An 18,370-nucleotide genomic window follows, 5' to 3' on the forward strand; every position below is an offset into this window, starting at 1 on the left:
CTTGAAGTTCACATACTCACTCCACCGTCCTTGCTGGTCCTCTCCAAGGTTGCTGCTGCTGCTGCTACGGAAACTTCCCGACTGCCCAGCCTCAGGACTCCCCCTGCGAAGGGCATGATAAAGGATGCCTGCCGTGCCTGCGGGGAGCCCGACCTCCCTGGCGGAGAGCCACGACTCTCCAGTCCCTTCTGCTGGTCGGGGCCCCGCGGGGACAAAACTGCGCTTTTGTGAATCAGGTCGCTTGCTCCTCTGCCTACCCTCTCCCCAGCGTCCCCTTCCACTATTAGTTCTGTACTAACTGCTCCGCCACTGGCTGAGCCCAAGCCGCCTCTCCCGCCCGCAGCACACAGGCACACCCGCTCACACACATGCAGCACACGCACGGACACACACACACACACACACACACACACACGACATGTACCCCGTCGCCCAAAACACACCTCACCCGGGCGCACCCAGGCTGCCCACACACATCCCCACACACCAACACATTCACGTCCATGCACACATATTCACACACCCTCACACACGTGTGCCTACTTACACATGTCACACACACACACAGGCTAAGACCCACCCCCACGCATATTGACACACGCACACATGCTAACACCCACCACATGCAACCTCCTACACTTTTCTCCCCGGCCCTTCAAACTCTTCAGACACTTTTTGTTTTTTCCTGAACCCCTTTTCTTCAAACAAATCCTTCGGAAAGGTTTTTATTCAAAGTCAGACAAGATGCTCAGCATTCAGAAAGGAGGAGGCAGGGGAACGGGGGCGGGGGGGGGGGGGGGGGGCCTTTAACTTTTGCCACAGCCTTTAAAGAAAAAGAGGAGCTTCAGTTTTGAAGCACCACCTTAGTTCATCAGCCTACAAGGCTTTTCACGTGTTTGATTCTTTTTCAAGATTCACCAAAATTCCATTAACCTCATCTCATTTACGGAGAGTTCACCGATTCAGCTGTATCCCAGGTCAAGAAATGTCCCTGAGAAATTCATCTCATTAAAGCTGCCAGGGTTCCGTGGGTGGGTGGAAATTTGTTCCCTAACAACTGCATAATAAAGTGCGTTCCTGTGTTTCATCTCCACCAGAAAAAAAAAGTAATGGCATACCATCTGTCCTAACTTTTAAATTGACCATAAATAGAGACGTTGAAGTAGTATCTCACTTTGGGGGTAATGTTTATATTGAGGCATGTCTGGATATTCTAAACTTTAGCCAAAAGCACATGGCCCTATAAATCCAGTGCAACCTAGATTGTGGTTCCCCTTAACAAGGTCACACCACACCGTGCCTCCTTCCTTGGGAACAATAAGAAGAGAGAAGGAAATTGAAAAGGAAGGAAAGAAAACTCCACGAGGAAGGAAAGAGTGGAAGGAAAAAATGCAAAAGACGGAAAAACAATTCTTTTCTTTTACATAGACTCTATGGATACGTATACACTTGTTTGAAGTCACTAGAAATTGAAAATCTTCAAAAGTCTCTTGATTCATCCCATTTGCTCTGATAATAAATGGGTGAAGCTTCTTGAAGAAACACTAAGCCCTATATAAGTAAACAAACATCATTTGCTAAACACCATCAGTAAACAAAATACAGTGACAATGTACGACTCGTGTACTAATCCTGAAAGGGCAAGATAAAATGCCTTATTAATGATGACGGTTAGGAAACACGGTGTGATAGACAATTTGGTTCTCAGATTGAATTTAAAAAAATGTACCAGCTTGTGAATATCTTAACTGCAAAGAAATGAAGATGATCCTAAACACTATTCATTGAGACACGGAATCCCTTTGGTACAGGAATGGTAGTAGGTAGTTGCGTGCATATGCTTCTCCTAATGTCTGGGCTAAATAAAGTTTACGGATTAGTCTAGAAACAGAAATCAATGCTTTACATCACTCCGATGGGGAGAAAATACCTGCAGCATTCTAAGCAAAAACTAACAAGCAAACTTAGATGGAAACGCATTTCAAAATGTCTGCAGGAAATGCAATTTTCTTTAGGTTTAAGTAGTATATGGATGATGCTTGGCCTAACTTTATGCTGAACTTCTTCTAGAATAGACAGAGACAGAGTTAGGCTAGCCAAAATATCTTGAAATCTGAAGTGCCTGCTTATACATATAAGTCACTCTTTCTCTCAAATCTCCCACAAATGGATAGGGGCTGTTAAAATAATACCATTATCAACTTTAATGAAGTACTCTTCAAACGTGTTGAAACGCAAAGCCAAAGGTTTAAAAAGAACAGGCAAAGGAACAACAAAGAACTCTTCTCCTAAAAGCATGTGCTGTTGTGCTGAAACAAAATGCATTTTAAAGAATTCATTCTATTTCTACCCTTAGGGCTGGAGTGACGTGAAAAACATAAAGTGCCTTGGAGATGAGCTCGTGTTGGAGACTAGCACACCCTTTTGGACTGTACCATGTATAATTTTGGCTGAACTGTTTAGAATATAGCATTCTCTGAGACGAATGCAAACATCCGCACCAACAACTCACATAAGAGAATTAGGAGTCTGGCTATTAAACATTGCCCGACGGCACCAAGCACCTTGCCTGAGACAATGGTTTTCCCCTGAGTCTATAAAACTCGCTGACCATGGGGAGCAGAGCTGCAACGAGACTTTTAGTCCAGGGGTGGAAGGGTCACGCTTTAAACAGATCAACCTAAAACCAAAAACGTAAACAAAATCAAAGCAAAATAAAATACCCTGTACAGCAGGAGAGAACAGAAACACCACCCAGCAAGGGTGTTTGAGGCAGCAGCTTGCCGAGCTCAGGGTTCAAAACTGAAAAGGGGAATGAAATAACCCCTCAGCGAGGCAAGAAGAGCAGGAGAGCCACGAAATCAGAAAAGCGTAGACCGATATCATTCTTAAATATAAGTGCCTGGGGCGCCTGGGTGGCTCAGTCGGTTAAGCAGCTGACTTCAGCTCAGGCCATGATCTCGCGGTCTGGGAGTTCAAGCCCCGCATCAGGCTCTGTGCTGACAGTTCAGAGCCGGGAGCCTGCTTCCCATTCTGTGTCTACGTCCCCCGCTCACGCTCTGTCTCTCTCTCCCTCTCTCAAAAATAAATAAACATTTAGAAGAGTAAGTACAAAATCCTAAATAACATATTTTACGAATTTAGCCTAGCTATGTATTTTGAAAGATATTATAACCAATATGGTTCCTTTCGGCGTTGCAAGGATGGTTCAAAATGAACACATCTAGTAGTTTCATAACATTAAAGGAACCAAAATGACCACACTATCGTCTTAATAAATGCGGAAGAGTGGAACTCGGTAAAATTCAACGCTCATTCACTAAAAAACAAACAACAACCAAAGCCATAATTAGCCAACTAGGAATAGAATGGAAGTCTTTTCACATGATCAAAGACATCTACAGAAATCTTATGCCTCATGGTAAAAATTTTGTAACCACTAGAGAAGGAGCAGGACAAAAATGCCTGCTACGTTCCCCACCATCCAACACTGGGTAGGAAATCCTAACCAATACAGTAAGTCAAGAATGAAAAATAAGGCATGAGGATTGGCAAGGAAGAAAATAACCGTATTATTTGTCAAAGATATGAGTCTCCTTATAAAATATCTATTAAAGATCTTCTGAATGAGGGTGCTGGAAGAGGGTGACCCCAAGGGGAGAGACACTGAAGGGACAGACTTTCCCGAGCACATACTAAGTAATCCACCTGTTAACAAAGGCATCCTTCTCCCAGCACTTTATTTTATGTCTGGAGCCCACAGTCCCACTGGAGATCTGAAAGAATTAATGACCTCGGTCCTTTCATTTTATGAACACCGGTACTCAAACCACGTGCTTTACTGAGTCTATCACATTTGCCCACCAAATTCCTGCAGGAAATCAGAATAAACTGACTCATTCCATTCCACTGTGGCCTCACAACTGAAAATCAAATAGGCAATGCATTTTTCTCGTTAATAATTAACTTGAACGTGGCTTCAAATGCTAGCATTAAAGTCAACCGAGATTAGGATTTTCTCACACACGTTAAAAACATGAAAAGATCATCAGGAATCCTTGTTATGTCCAACTTTTATAGGAAAATGGAAAATGCACCAAAAGCAACATAAGCAATTTAATTTTAAGATGTGTTGCTTTTCAGCTATCTTTGTGAGATTTGGGAGCGATTTGGTCCTTCAGAGCTTAGCACCAGGAACAATCTTCTCTTTCCAAGCATAACATAAGGAGTTGGGAGTCTTCTCTTATTGACTCTGAAAAAACCCCTCCTAATTCCAGCTCTCTCAAAAGATGATGAATTTTGCATCATAAAGAATCAAAATAAAAAGAGTTGTTACATTAAAACAAAACAAAACAAAACAAAACAAAACTCACGGCAACCTAGCCCAAGTCAGAATACTGTCTGTGCTCTGAAAGTAGCAACAAACCCACAGGCAAAAGATGCTTCTCACATCGTAGAAGTAAATGGCGCAAATCTAACAAAATCCCAGACTTTTTAGAAAGATGAGGCTGAAGTCACACACTGAATATGTCTCAGATGAATCAGAATGAGCTGATCGATTAAATTATCTGCACCAAGGATTACTGAACCTTAGTATAAGCTACGTTCTGTGCAGATCATGGGGGGGACAGAGATGGGTAAGACCTAGTGCCTGCTCTCAAAAATCTTACAATGCAATATAGGGAAATACTGTATAATGGGATGTGATTAAAGACAGCTAACAATTATTGAACATGTACCCCCTTCTGTACATGTTTACATATAAGCAGTTATTAACTCATTTAATCCTGACAACTCTAATACCTTGAGTGGATCCAGGGGCTCAAACCATATCAGTTCTGTCTCCTTCCGTTGACCAGCTCTGGTTTGCTTCACTCTGTATATTAACCTTCTTTTCTCCTGGTTCATACAAGCTTTTTCTTTTTCTATTTATTTATTTGTTTTAGCCGAAGCAGAGTGGACATGTAATATTAGTTTCCGGTGTACAAGACAGTGATTCAACATTTATGTACATATTATGAAATGCTCACCCTGATCTGTGTAGTTGTGCAGGCTTTTTCATGAGAAAGAAGACAGCCAGCGGCCCAGGCCTGCATTCCTACGGCTTGGAATCCAAAAGGAACAGAGTAATTTTCCATATCGGTTTTAGCAGAAAAATCCTAGGGCGACTGGGGAAGAAGTGGGAGTTTTAGATGTTGACACATCGGGACAATGTGTAGTGAGGGGACATTTTTCCAAATGGGAACACGGGGAGAGGATGGGGAAGCAGCTGGGCAGGACAGGCAGGCACCATGAGAGAGGTCTAGTTCGGTCTTTGAAGCAGTAGGGAGCCCCTGGAAGTTGTTTTTTAATTGAATATATTTGCCATGAAACACTGTGTAAATTTAAGGTGCACAGCATGTTGATTTGATGCATTTATATACTGCAATATGATTGCCATTGTAGTGATAATTAACACCTCTACCATGTTACATAATTATCCTTCCTTTTGGAGGTTTGGAATAATTAAGTTCTGGTCTCTTAGCAAGTTCGATGATTATAATAGAATATTGTCTATAACTGCTCTAAGATCTCTAGGGCTTAAAAAAGAGGTGAGATATCAAGCCAGGAAAAGACATGGAGGAAATTTAAGTACATATTACTAAGCCAAAGAAGCCATTCTGAGAAGGCTACATACTATACTAATACAAGCTATATGACATTCTAGAAATATAAAGACAGTAAAAGATCAGAAGTTGGGGGTAGGGAGAAATGAATAGATGTAGCACAGAGAATTTTTAGAGCATTAAAACCACACTGTATGAAACTTTAATGGTAAATACATATCTTTATAAATTTGTCCAATACTCAGAATGTACAACTCTAAAACTAAAATTTAATATAGACCATAGACTCTGGTGATACTGATGTGCCGATATAGGTTCATCAGTTTTAACAAATGCAACACTCTGGTGGGAGATATTGATAATGGGGAGGCTATACCTATATGGAGGTAGGGGGTATGAGGGAAATCTCTGTATCCTTCCATTCAATTTTACTGTGAACCTAAAAAGTAAAGTCTAATAAATGTTTTTTTTTTTTTAATCCTAATTTAAAAAAAAAAAAAAGCAATGATACCTCTGATCACAATCCTCAGAGAATCTCTCAAGGAGGAAAGACAGTCGTTAAGAATTGCACATGGAGAAACTGAGACCCTTATGCACTGTCAGTGGGAATCAGAAAACGGTGCAGCCACTATAGAAAACAGTATGGAGGGGCGCCTGGGTGGCGCAGTCGGTTAAGCGTCCGACTTCAGCCAGGTCACGGTCTCGCGGTCCGTGAGTTCGAGCCCCGCGTCAGGCTCTGGGCTGATGGCTCGGAGCCTGCAGCCTGTTTCCGATTCTGTGTCTCCCTCTCTCTCTCTGCCCCTCCCCCGTTCATGCTCTGTCTATCTCTGTCCCAAAAATAAATAAAAAACGTTGAAAAAAAAATTAAAAAAAAAAAAAGAAAACTATGGAATTTCCTCATGAAAACTAAACATAGTACTAACATACGATCCAGGAATCCCACTTCAAGGCATATATATCCAAAAGAATTGAAAGCAGGGTCTTGAAACTATATCTGCACACGCATATTTCCTATCACAGTTCCCAGAAGGTGGAAACGGCCAAAATGTTCAACAACAGATGAATGGGTAAACAAAATGCGCTGTATGCATACAATGGACTATTATTCACCCTTAAAAAGGAAGGAAATCACAGGCTACAACATAAATGAAATTGAGGATGTTATGCTAAGTTAAATAAGCCAGTCACAAAAAGACAAATACTGTATCATTCTACTTATATGAGGTTAACCAAAGAAGTCACATTCATAAAAGCACATAGTAGAAAAGTAGTTGCCAAGGACTGGAGGAAGGAGGAAGAGACGAGTTGCTATCTAGTGGGGAAAGAGATTCACATATGTAAGAAGAAAAAGTTCTGAAGATCTGTTTCACAACAATGTGAATATATTTAGCACTACTGAACTGTATACTCAAAAATGACTTAAGATGATTTTTTAAAAAAAGAATAACTCTTCACAGATTGGAAAAAAAAAAAAAACCTACTGGTGGCTCAGTTAGTTAAGCGTCCGATTTCAGCTCAGGTCATAATCTCATGGCTCGTGGGTTCGAGCCCCGCGTTGAGCTCTGTGCTGACACCTCAGAGCTTGGATACTGCTTTGGATTCTGTGTCTCCTTCTCTCTGCCACTCCCCAGCTCATGCTCTGTCTCTCTGAAGAATAAAGCATTAAAGTAAATAAAAACGAAAATCCACTAGGAACTCTTAACCCACAAGCCTAAAATCACTAAGGATCTGGCATAATTTGAAGAATGGTTAATCATGCAATGACCATTCTTTATTATTGATTAGGGGAAAAAAAACCTCACATCTTTACTGACAAGTACAATTACAGGTTCCCAACCTGCTTACAATCAACTCACCCAACCAAATCGTTTGAGATGGGGGCAAAGGATATAATGAAAAGTTGTTTTTCTTAAAGTTTCCTTTGGTTCAAAGTTTCAAATTATCTCTTACTACTTCTGAATCTTAGAACTAAGAGCACTTAATTAAAATTTTTCTAAAATTAATTGTTTTCTCAATAATTGGCAACACTGCCCCATGTCTAGGAATCTTTTGGAGGTCTTCTCTGAAATAAGGTCAACACACTCCTCAAAAATTTCGTACATAAAGTAGTAACTTGATAGCCTGTAATATTTAAGAGCAAATGTGATATTCAAGCACACAAAATAAACTTGGCTTTATGTAAGACACAAAAAAATTATAAGTTAGCTTTTCTGGGGCACCAGGGTGGCTCATAGGATCGAGCATGGCACCAGGCTCTGCACTGACAGTGTGGAACCTGCTAGGGATTTTCTGTCTCTCTCTCTCTCTCTCTCTCTCTCTCTCATAAATAAATAAATAAACAAACAAACACACAAACATACATTGAAAAAAAATTACAAGTTAGCTTTTCTAACAACAATTTCTCTGGTTCCTTAGCTATGAGCACTTGCCCCTATGCATTTTCTTTCACCTTCTTGACTAAATTTTCCATACTATGTGGGAATGAGGTAAGACTACACAATTTCAGAAAGCCCTTCCAGGATATCCAACATAAATTACACACATCAAGCCTCGTTCACAAGAGGCTACAAGTATTTCGGCATGGTCTTTCCTTAGTTGAATCCCTGCCCTGTACAATTCTCTGGCTTGCAGAACATATTTAATACACATTGCTTTTGATATTGTCTACTTTTAAGGCCAATAATTCAAAGGGATTATACAAATTATGTAGCTTCAATTATATGAAACTTATCACTGTATCTTGCCCCAGTAAGCATGTACGAAATGGCATTGATGACAATGATGACTTGGGAACATGCTCCAAAACAATGTCACAGAAGGGTCTGACCCTCTCTCCTCACATTAACAAAAATGTAGTTAGGAAACCAACAGATTCTGGGCGCCATGTTGGAAGTCCATTGTAGACTTAATGGAGGTGGCTGAGCAGAAAGCAGAGATGCAGTTACAAAGATATCTGAGTGGAATGATCACCTTGTGCTACCCTGTTTTGCTTTTTTTCTCTAGCATGAGGTCAGTTCATTCATTCATTCAACACTTACTAAGCACTTACATATATTGGGCATTATCTCAGTGCTGGAAGTATAACAATGAGTATAATACATTTAAAGAATTATGAAGAGTCTGGGATACTATCCTCCTTGACAACTAACAAGTTAGCCTACCACAATTTCAGGGATATTGGTAGAAGTCAGAACACTCATGGGTCTGAGACAAAGGATAGTTTATTACTCATAACAATAGCTATAGCCAGTGTATGAACACTTTTACTGCTGCCCTGAAACTCAGCTCCCACAATACGATGTAAAGAAAGTCATATGGGTACTTGCATCTGTAGTGATCTACATTATAAAAGAGGAACCTTCAGTTTAGGGAACCTGAATATTTTATTACGGGCAGTAAACCTGCCTGCCCTTTGTCCTGGAAGAAGACAATATATTTATTATACTGGACAAAAAAACAATTCTACCTTCTGCCCTGGAAGGAGATGCTATGTCTACCTTGCAAGGTATTTGCTCATACAACCTTGAAAGGGTAGTACAAAATAAAGACACTCAATACCTTTGCTCATGAGACATGCAGAAACACAAGACACTCATGGAGAAGTCTCTCCCCCAAAATACAGTCCTTACTCTCAAGAAGCTTAGAATATAAAAGAGGGACTACAAATGTAAAAATAATAATAATTATTAAAAGATGGCAGGTAAAACGATAGTATACGTACCCAAGATACTACAGGAGAATCAAGGACGTGCTCTGAATCAGGATGTGCAAGAAGAACATTCAGAAAAGCATTCTCAGAGGACCTAATTCCAGGGCTGACTCTAAAAGGATGAAAAGGAAAAGGCAGATATAGAAAGAGGTAGCCATCATTTTAACAAGAAGTCTCTGCAAGACCAAAGGCATGGAGATGAGAGTCATTTGCTGCAAGTAGAAAACTACACAAAGTTGGGTGTCACTGGCAGCTTAAGCATGAGGCCAAGGGTAATCGGAGCTCAAGCTGAGGTAGGAAGCAATGCTTACAGTTCCGAGAGTCTTTAATGTCTTGCCAAGGAGCATGGGTTTTGTGCTGTAGGCATTGGAAAGCCACTGGACGGTTTAAACAAATCTTGGATTTGCCTTCAATTGATCACTCCAAACCGAAAGGAGTCCTTGTCTCTGGCTCATTGTTGTGATTTTGGTATGATACGGCAGGCCCTCAGTTGTCCCCTCCAATCCCTGATCACATACTACAAACACCCAGTGTGTGTGGCCGCCATCAACCACCCTTGGGAATGTTTCTTTGATAATCCAAGGGGGGTCTGCCCGTTCTTCTCAGTCCTGGTAAATGTGCTGTCACTCTCACATTCTGCCCCAGGCTCCAGCAGGCACCCTTTTTGTTTCTTGCAGCCTACTTATCAGCCTCCGAGTACTTTTATTTTGTTCCCTTGGGTTTTAACAGTCAGTGATAAAGGCATCCAGTTCAGTATTTCCCTATCCTGTAATATCCTCCTCTGACAAATGTTATCACTGAAAAATGACAGAGAATTTCCTGACATCTTCTGTGTCTCTTACTGTGGTCCCTCCAGAGCATTTTAGCATCAGTGTTGTTGATGGAGGCACTGGATGCCTGGGACAAGTACTAACAATAGTTTCTAATCACGGATGAAAAATAAGTTTTTGTCATTTATTTGTATGATAAAATTTTTAATCATTTATTTATGAGGGATGGGAATGCAGGTCTTTTTAGAATTCTTGGACTTTGAGGTGGTGGGACATTTAAGCTACACAACATCCGGAAATTGTTTGAACCTAAAACACGCTCTTGATACTTTATCATCTTCAAATGCTACAAATGGCACCTAGGTCTGCACAATGATGATTACCAGGGATCAAAAAGATCTGAATGGATCCCAGAAACTCCATCTCAGAAAACCTCAAAACCTATATTTATTATTTTTTTTGTTTTGATTTATTTATTTTGAGAAAGAGAGAGACAGGAGGAGGGGCAGAGAGAGGGGGGTACAGAGGATCTGAAGTGTACTCTGTACTGACAGCAGAGAGCCTGACAGGGGCTCGAACTCACCAACCGTGAGATCACGGCCTGAGCGGAGGAAGTTGGACACTTAACCGAATGAGCCAGCAAGGCGCCCAAAACCTAAATTTATTCTTCAAGGCACTCTTTTCATGAAACGTCTGACCAGCCACACATCAGCAAAACCAGTGCTCATTGCCATAGTGAATGGAGTAGGAATTTATCAGCTATCTGGCCCATGCCCTTCCACTGATCTGTTATCTAGCTCAACTTCTCCAAAAGCACATTAGAACCAAGGGGTATTTGTCAAGTGTTTTCATCTTATTAAACAGTGACATCTCTAGAATTGATTCTTCACCCCTTTTTTTTAAGTTTATGTATTTATATTAAGAGAAAGAGAATGCATGTGCACACAAGCAGGGGAGAGCCAGGGAGAAAGGGAGAGAGAGAATCCTGATGTGGGGCCTGAACCCACAAACCACGAGATCCTGACCTGAGCCAAAACCAAGAGTCGAGCACTTAACCGAGACACCCAGGCATCCCGTTCTTCACCATCTTTAATAGAAAGTGTATTGTATCAAGTGTATTATAACCTGGGTTCTTATAGTGACACTTACTTAGGATTTTAAATGCATAAACAGCAGCATCCAATGGGCATCACTTTTAACTTAGCACGTGAAGAGAAAAAAAGATGTGAATGTTCTAACTTACCCCAATGTGGCTGACTTCAGATAAGCATTAATTACTCTAAGTGAATATTGCAAATAATACACACAATATAATGTTCTAAAGGCTTCTTCCGGTTCCAAAGCTATTTCATAGACATTAACTTGTTTGATCATGTCAAACACTGTAGTTTTGACATTATTCTGTCCGTCTCACAGACAGAAAAAGCAATGACTTTCAGCTATGCTTCTGTAGCAAGAGGCTATCTCTGAGGCTTCTAGTCACAGAGTGTATTCACAGAGTTTCAAGGGATGACAGAAATGAACTGGTGGTGGTATTCATTTTACAGAAGAGAATTTCAAAACCCAGGGATACGCCCAAGTTTCCAGAACTAATGGTGGAAATGAAAGAACAACAGAGTAGCTTAGCCATGTACCGAGTTACTGATAGCAGGACAACTTTGGCATTTATGAGTATTGTGACCTTGGAGAAGTGGCCTCATCTTTTAGAATGTCAATTACCTGGTGTACAAAATGAGGATGAACCCTTTAGACACCTCCAGGAGTTGACATGAATGGTGAACGGAACAATGTGCTCAAAAAGTCCTCTGTAACCTCTGAAGTGACAAGCAAATGCCATCAGATTAGCTAATGCATGTAAAGCACTCACATGCTAAGTACAGAAGAAATCTGCCATAAATGTTAACTATCAATATTAATCCTATCATCTATGTAGAAAACAAGACACTTAAAAAAAGGAGGGTAGTGAATTTTCCTCCACAAGGCAGATTCACAATGTTTTCTAGAAAAAGTACTTGCTTTAGAATATCTTAAAAACATATTTTGAGGTAAAATATGTACACAGTAAAGAGCATAAAGTACATAAATCTTCCGTGTAGAGCTTGACGAATTTACACTCATATACACTCGCGTAACTACCACTCAGATCAAGGTGTAAAACATTTTCAGTGTCCAAAAGTTCCCTCATTTCCCTGCCAAGACAAAACCCTCCTCAGCCACTCAGCGATGACCCTGATTCTGGCCTCCGCACTATAGATGGGTTTTGCTTGCTCTTGTAGACATGGAATCGTATAGTATACGCTATCTTGTATCTGGCTTATTTCCCTCAACGTAAGTTCTGTGATATTTATTCATGTTTTTCATGCACCAACAATTTCTCTTTTTTCATTACTGTGAAATATAATACTGTGTGAATAATCAATTATGTATTTGTCTATTTCTCTGTTGATGGACATGTGAGTTGTCTCCAGGTTGGGGCCATTATGAATAAAGTTGCTTTGAATGTTCCGATACACGTCTTTGGGTGCGCCCATAGACTAATTTCTCTTGGGTGTATTTCAAGTGTGAGATTGCTGGGTCATAAAGAAGTGTATATTTTAGCTACACCATTTTGAAGCGAGATTCCAAATACTAACAGTAACTTCCAAGTCCGGCCAAACCTAGCCTGCTCTAATTCTGCAGATTCATTACAATGCCATTCACACGATAAAGAATTATTTAGCGTCTGCAATGTATCAGGAATACAGTAACAAACAAGGCAGATGCGAACCCTGTCTTCATGAAACTGACCTTCTGGTGGCTGGCAGACATGGAAGTAGAAATTAGAGCGTGATAAGTATTATGAAGGAGACATTCAGGTCCCTATGGGAGCATATGACCAGGGGTTGAAAATGAGTTGTGATAAAAGCCTTACTAAGGAGTCAAAAGATTGGGTTCTGTTTGCAATTTTCCCATCAGGCAACTGTATGACCTAAGACAAATTTCTTACCTTCCTGGGTCTCCCCTGCAATAATAATACCATTTTACACTTGTGCCAAACTAAATTGTTCCTCTTAAGTTGTCTAAAGAAGTAAGTTTGTAATCTAGGCACCCCTCATACAAACAAGCCAGTAGAGAAGCAAGTCAGAGGAGGAGCCCTGTTTCTTTTTTGACTATAAAAAGATACTTTAATTCCTTCCTATACAAGGGAAGTACAGAAAACTCAGTTCCCCTGAAAACAAATTAGGATGTTTAGCTGTAATAATTGTTAAGTGTTTGTTAGCTAACACTATGGTGGTAATCATGTCACAATACATATCAAATCAACTGGTTGTACACCTTAAACTCACACAACGTTGTATCTCAATTATAGCACATTTTTTTCAAAAAGAATGATTGTTAAGTTCATAGGAGATTATCGTTAACTCATCAAGTCTTTAAACAACAGCCTAGATTTTTATGATTGCTAAATCAGATTCAGTTGTCATTCTGATAGGATGTACCTCATCCTATCAGGTACAGGGTAGGATCACAACACAGGATACAGTGTATGTTTTCAGTATCTTCTAAGCTAGCAGTCCTCAAAGTATCAGGAATACCTGGGGGCCCCAAGACCATTTCAGGGGCTCCAGGATGTCAAAATTATTTTTATAACAATATTAATATTTTTTCTCTTATTTATTCATATCCTCTCCTGAGTATAGAAGGTAGTCTTTCAGAGGCTGCATGATGTGTGGTATTTCAAGAGACTGAATGCAGAAGCAGATGTGAAAATCCAGCTGTTTTCCATTTAGTCAGACATTAAAGAGATTTGCAAAAATGTAAAACAACACCACTTTTAAAATTATTTTTTGTTTTCAAAACAATGGTTATTTTTCATCAACATATTTATTTTAACATGTATAAATGTATTGTTGCTCCTTTGAAATAAATTAATAAATATTTTAACATTTCTCGGTTTCAATTTCTAATACTCTATAGATAGAAAAATGTAACTCAAGTAAACAAAAGCTTTTTAGAGTCTTCAGTAATTTTTTGAGAGTGTGAAGCAACTCTGAAACCAAAGAGTTTGAGAATTACTGATCTAAGCAAATGTCTTAGAGACATTCTCAATCCTCTTGTGTAACAAATCCTGGAACAATAGTCTGGCTTTAGCCATGATTATATTAGCCCAAGACTGAATTGAAGAAAATAGGGCTTATAAAAGCCAAAAACTGAACTATAGAATGTAGGGCTTATACTTTCTCCTCAAAGAGCATTGGGCATGTATTTGGGGTTTTTAAACATGTTTTTATTTATTTTTGAGAGAGAGAGAGAGAGAGAGAGCACACACTAGTAGGAGAGGGGCAGATAGAGAGAGAGGCAGAGGATCCAAAGCAGGCTCCACACTGACAGCAGAGGCTGATGTGGGGCTCAAACTCATGAACCATGAGATCATGACTTCGGCCAAAGTTGGACACTTAACCAACTGAGACACTCAGGTGTCCCTATTTGTTTTCCTTTCTTTTTTAATGTTTATTTCCTTTGCAAGAGAGAGATAGTACATGTGTGTGCAGTAGGGGGTGGGCAGAGAGAGAGAGAGAGAGAGAGAGAGAGAGAGAGAGAGAGGCAGGCAGAGGGAGAATCCCAAGCAGGCTCCATGCTGTCAGTGGCAAGTCCGACACAGGGTTCAATCTCACAGACCAGGAAATCATGACCTGAGTCAAAATCAAGAGTTGGACGCTTAATGGATGGAGCCACCCAGGTGCCCTTAGGCATATATTTATTATGTTTGCACAAATAGTGTCATCGTTCATGATTCCGCATTTACATGAAGAGTTTTATTTAATTCTCACAACTCTGAGGCAAATAGTAAAGGCATTATCCTTCAGATTCTACAGATGAAGAAACTGACATAACGAAGTTATGTGGTTGATCTATGACCACAAGTCCAACTCGCTGGACTAGGATTGAAAAACATAGATGTTTCTAACTTCCTGTCTGGTGTGCTTTCCATGGAGCAGAATGGAAGCACTGAATCTAAATAATCTCCAAATTAACTTTCAATCTGAGTATTTTATAACCCCATGATTCATAATGTTATGATTTCCCTGGCATTTTTTCCTTCAAAAAAGTCAAGACCAGGGGCTCCTGGGTGGTTCGGTCGGTTAGGCCTCCGACTCTTGGTTTCAGCTCAGGTCGTGATCTCACGGTGCACGGGAGTTCGAGCCCTGCATCAGGCTCCATGCTGACAGTGTGGAGCCTGCTTGGGATTCTGTCTCTCCCTGTCTCTCTCTGCCCCTCCCCTGCTCACTCTCTCTGTCTCTCTGTCTCTCTCTCAAAAATAAATAAACTTAAAATTTAAAAAAAAGAATTAAAAAAAAAGTCAAGATCATCTTTTCTCTAAAACTTATTCTCACTAAACCTGAAAGTAACTTAAGAGAAGCTAAATTTCTGGAAGTAAGTTTACCTTTCAAGGATAAAAAAGTCAGACATCCATTCTGTCTTTGCATTCATTAAAAGTAAGCATGGTCTGATTTAGGTTAGAAAATTATCTGCTGGGACAGAACTAAGAGGTCAGCTTATGTAACCCACAAAAGGACTGGAAGCTGTCTTCAACACAACAAACTGATACTAAATACCTTATGAGAACCAAGTGAGTTTTTATTATTTATTTATTCATTCATTCTTGAAGATTTTATTTTTAAGTAATCTCTACACCCAACATGAGGCTCAAACTCACAACCCAGTATCAAGAGTTGCAGGCTCCATCAACTGGGCCAGCCAGGCATCCCCGAGTTTTTAAATTAAAAAAAGGAAAGACACATTTTGTCATCATTTCCTAAGATCAGATGTTGAATGGTTGTTTTGTGATTTACTGATAACTTTATATTTTTCTGCACAATTTGATGGGTTTTCCCCACGACTTGAATCATTTCTTACATGGATGGTGAAATGATGCCTGATATTTCCATTTCTGCTTGAAATAAATGGCATGCTAACTTTTAGTTTAAGGAATCAGTTAAAAATGGCATACAGTGGCGCCTGGGTGGCGCAGTCGGTTAAGCGTCCGACTTCAGCCAGGTCACGATCTCGTGGTCCGTGAGTTCGAGCCCCGCGTCGGGCTCTGGGCTGATGGCTCAGAGCCTGGAGCCTGCTTCCGATTCTGTGTCTCCCTCTCTCTCTCTGACCCTCCCCCGTTCATGCTCTCTCTCTCTCAAAAAGTAAATAAACGTTAAAAAAAAATTTTTTTTTAAATGGCATACAGATGTAAAATTTTAATTCTCTTTGCTGAGTAAAGTGATCTGATTTTAAGCAGACAAGGATCTTAGTCTTAATTTGGGAGTAGCTAAAAGAGAGATTTAAATCATGAAAACAAGTTCTGTTATTTCTATATTCACAGAAGCACCAATAAAGTGACTGAACCAAGTAATTAGAAGCATCTTTAACATAGGTGAACAGCATGGTTGTTAGGAAGACTGTGAATATTCATAAATATGAGAGAATATTAATATTAATTAATAAGCAAATACTTTAAAAATACGTCAACACCTTGGACTAACAAGGAGCTTTCTTGACTCTTCCAAAGAAATCTCAGACACTTGAAGTGTGAGTTTCCAACTTTTACATTTGAAAAAATTCAGATCATATTTGTCATTTTATTACCATGAAAACTATGTGGAATTAGGGAAAAGGGGCAGGGTTTGTGGGCTAGAATGGAGAGTGAGATCATTTTTCCTTTGAAACCATCTTCTTAAACTTGACTAGGGAATCCTGGATTAAGCCACCCCATCATGATGAAAAGAGAAGATCACAAATTGGCCAAATGTTGATGCGTTGGAGCTGTTTTTATAACAGAATATAGAACAAAATAAGAGAATAGGAAGGGGGAAATCCCTCAGGTCTCTAAGTGGAGTGCCCGTAGATGGCGAGGGAATGGCAACTCAACACCACATTGGACTTTTGCCTAAGCAAGTTATGAAACACCAGCAACAATTTAGCTTTAGCAAGAGTAATCGTAAACCACGACAGTCACAGACTGGACCATTTGATCATCAAAAAAAATTCAAAGATAAAGCAAGCTTTGAAAATGTGACCTACAGTGCTTCCAAACACTCCCAAAACTACTGCCACAATAAAGCGCTCCCGGACAGCTAAAGGGTGAGAAAAAACAATTTCACTGCACAAGCTGAAAAAACTCCCCATCCCTTTTCATAGACTCGTGCAAAGGAAGATCCTTCATATTGTTATTCTCAGACATCACCGAGTTTATCTCGGCATTAAAAAGTTATCTTCAATGTAAATTAATGGCCCCTACACTCCAGAGATTGAAAAGGGAATTTAGAGAAAAGGTAAATCCAAAGATGGCTGGGGGCACCTGAGTGGCTCAGTTGGTTAAGCGTCTGACTCTTGATCTTGGCACAGGTCATGATCTCACAGGTTCATGAGTTCAAGCCCCACGTCGGACTCTGCCCTGACAGCATGGAGCCTGCTTGGGATTCTCTCTCTCCCTCTCTCTGCCCCTTCTTCACATGCACTTTTTCTTGCTCTCTCAAAATAAATAAATAAACTTAAAACAAACAAACAAATAGGGTTGGAATTTCTTCTTTCTTCCATCCAAGCTCTATTTCTATGCATCAATGCATAATTTTAGCACATTGTCTTACCACTCTATAGTAGGAATTTGTAGCCCATGTTTTCAAGTTATTCATTAGTAAGCCTAAATATTAATATATGGATTACTTCTTTTAAGATTAGACTTAATTTCAATGTGTAACTTAAGTCTTGGCCAAGTAAATAACTTTAGAGATTTATGGCAGATTCTGCCACATAGGCTTAGACGTCTTGGGCTCTGTTTTGTGGGGATATAGTAGCATCTGCTAACTATCAAGAGGCAAGGGAATGCATTTTATGATGCCTATTTCCTGGAGAGATAAATAAGGGGGAAAAACTTAATTTTTCAATGTCCATTCCTTTAAACCTTAAATTAACAGCATTTTTACAACTAATGATCTGGTTTTACAATGATAACCACCTACCACTGGGGGAAATGTTATTTCCTTTACATCCACTCAAAAGTAGAGGACTGCCCTGTTAAAAGGTCTTTTGGTGGCAGTATATATTACATATTTTTTTCAATCTGCCCCCAAGGCAAAACTGATTTAAAGAAACTTGAAATGGCCACATCTTTTCAAACATGTCTGATTTCTCAATAATCTAAACACCATTTTACAGCATTTTTATATACAAACAAAACTTGGTTTTGTTACTTTCAGAATCAAACCAAATGAAGGCTCTCCTATCTAAAAGTCTTAGCTCCACATCTAATT

The 18,370-nt window shown here is 39.8% G+C and overlaps 1 protein-coding gene across 16 annotated transcripts in view; it reads right to left on the bottom strand.

Annotated features, from left to right (window-relative positions):
* Positions 1-18,370, bottom strand: part of FREM1 (FRAS1 related extracellular matrix 1) — a 185,816-nt gene that overhangs the window by 151,228 nt on the left and 16,218 nt on the right. For 3 of the 16 annotated variants that reach the window (XM_040481278.1, XM_040481276.1, XM_040481268.1), the window contains exon 1: positions 17-512. The exons of 1 other annotated variant lie outside the window; for it this stretch is intronic. The gene's annotated coding sequence lies outside the window, so the exon portion shown is untranslated. Of the gene's footprint in view, positions 1-16; positions 574-18,370 lie in introns of those variants that run through there. 12 more of the 16 variants (XM_040481282.1, XM_040481284.1, XM_040481283.1 and 9 more) reach the window with 9 other exon arrangements.

Source organism: Herpailurus yagouaroundi, unplaced genomic scaffold (assembly GCF_014898765.1).
Source record: "Herpailurus yagouaroundi ecotype Mexico unplaced genomic scaffold, PumYag 160, whole genome shotgun sequence".
Taxonomy (NCBI): Eukaryota; Metazoa; Chordata; class Mammalia; order Carnivora; family Felidae; genus Herpailurus; species Herpailurus yagouaroundi.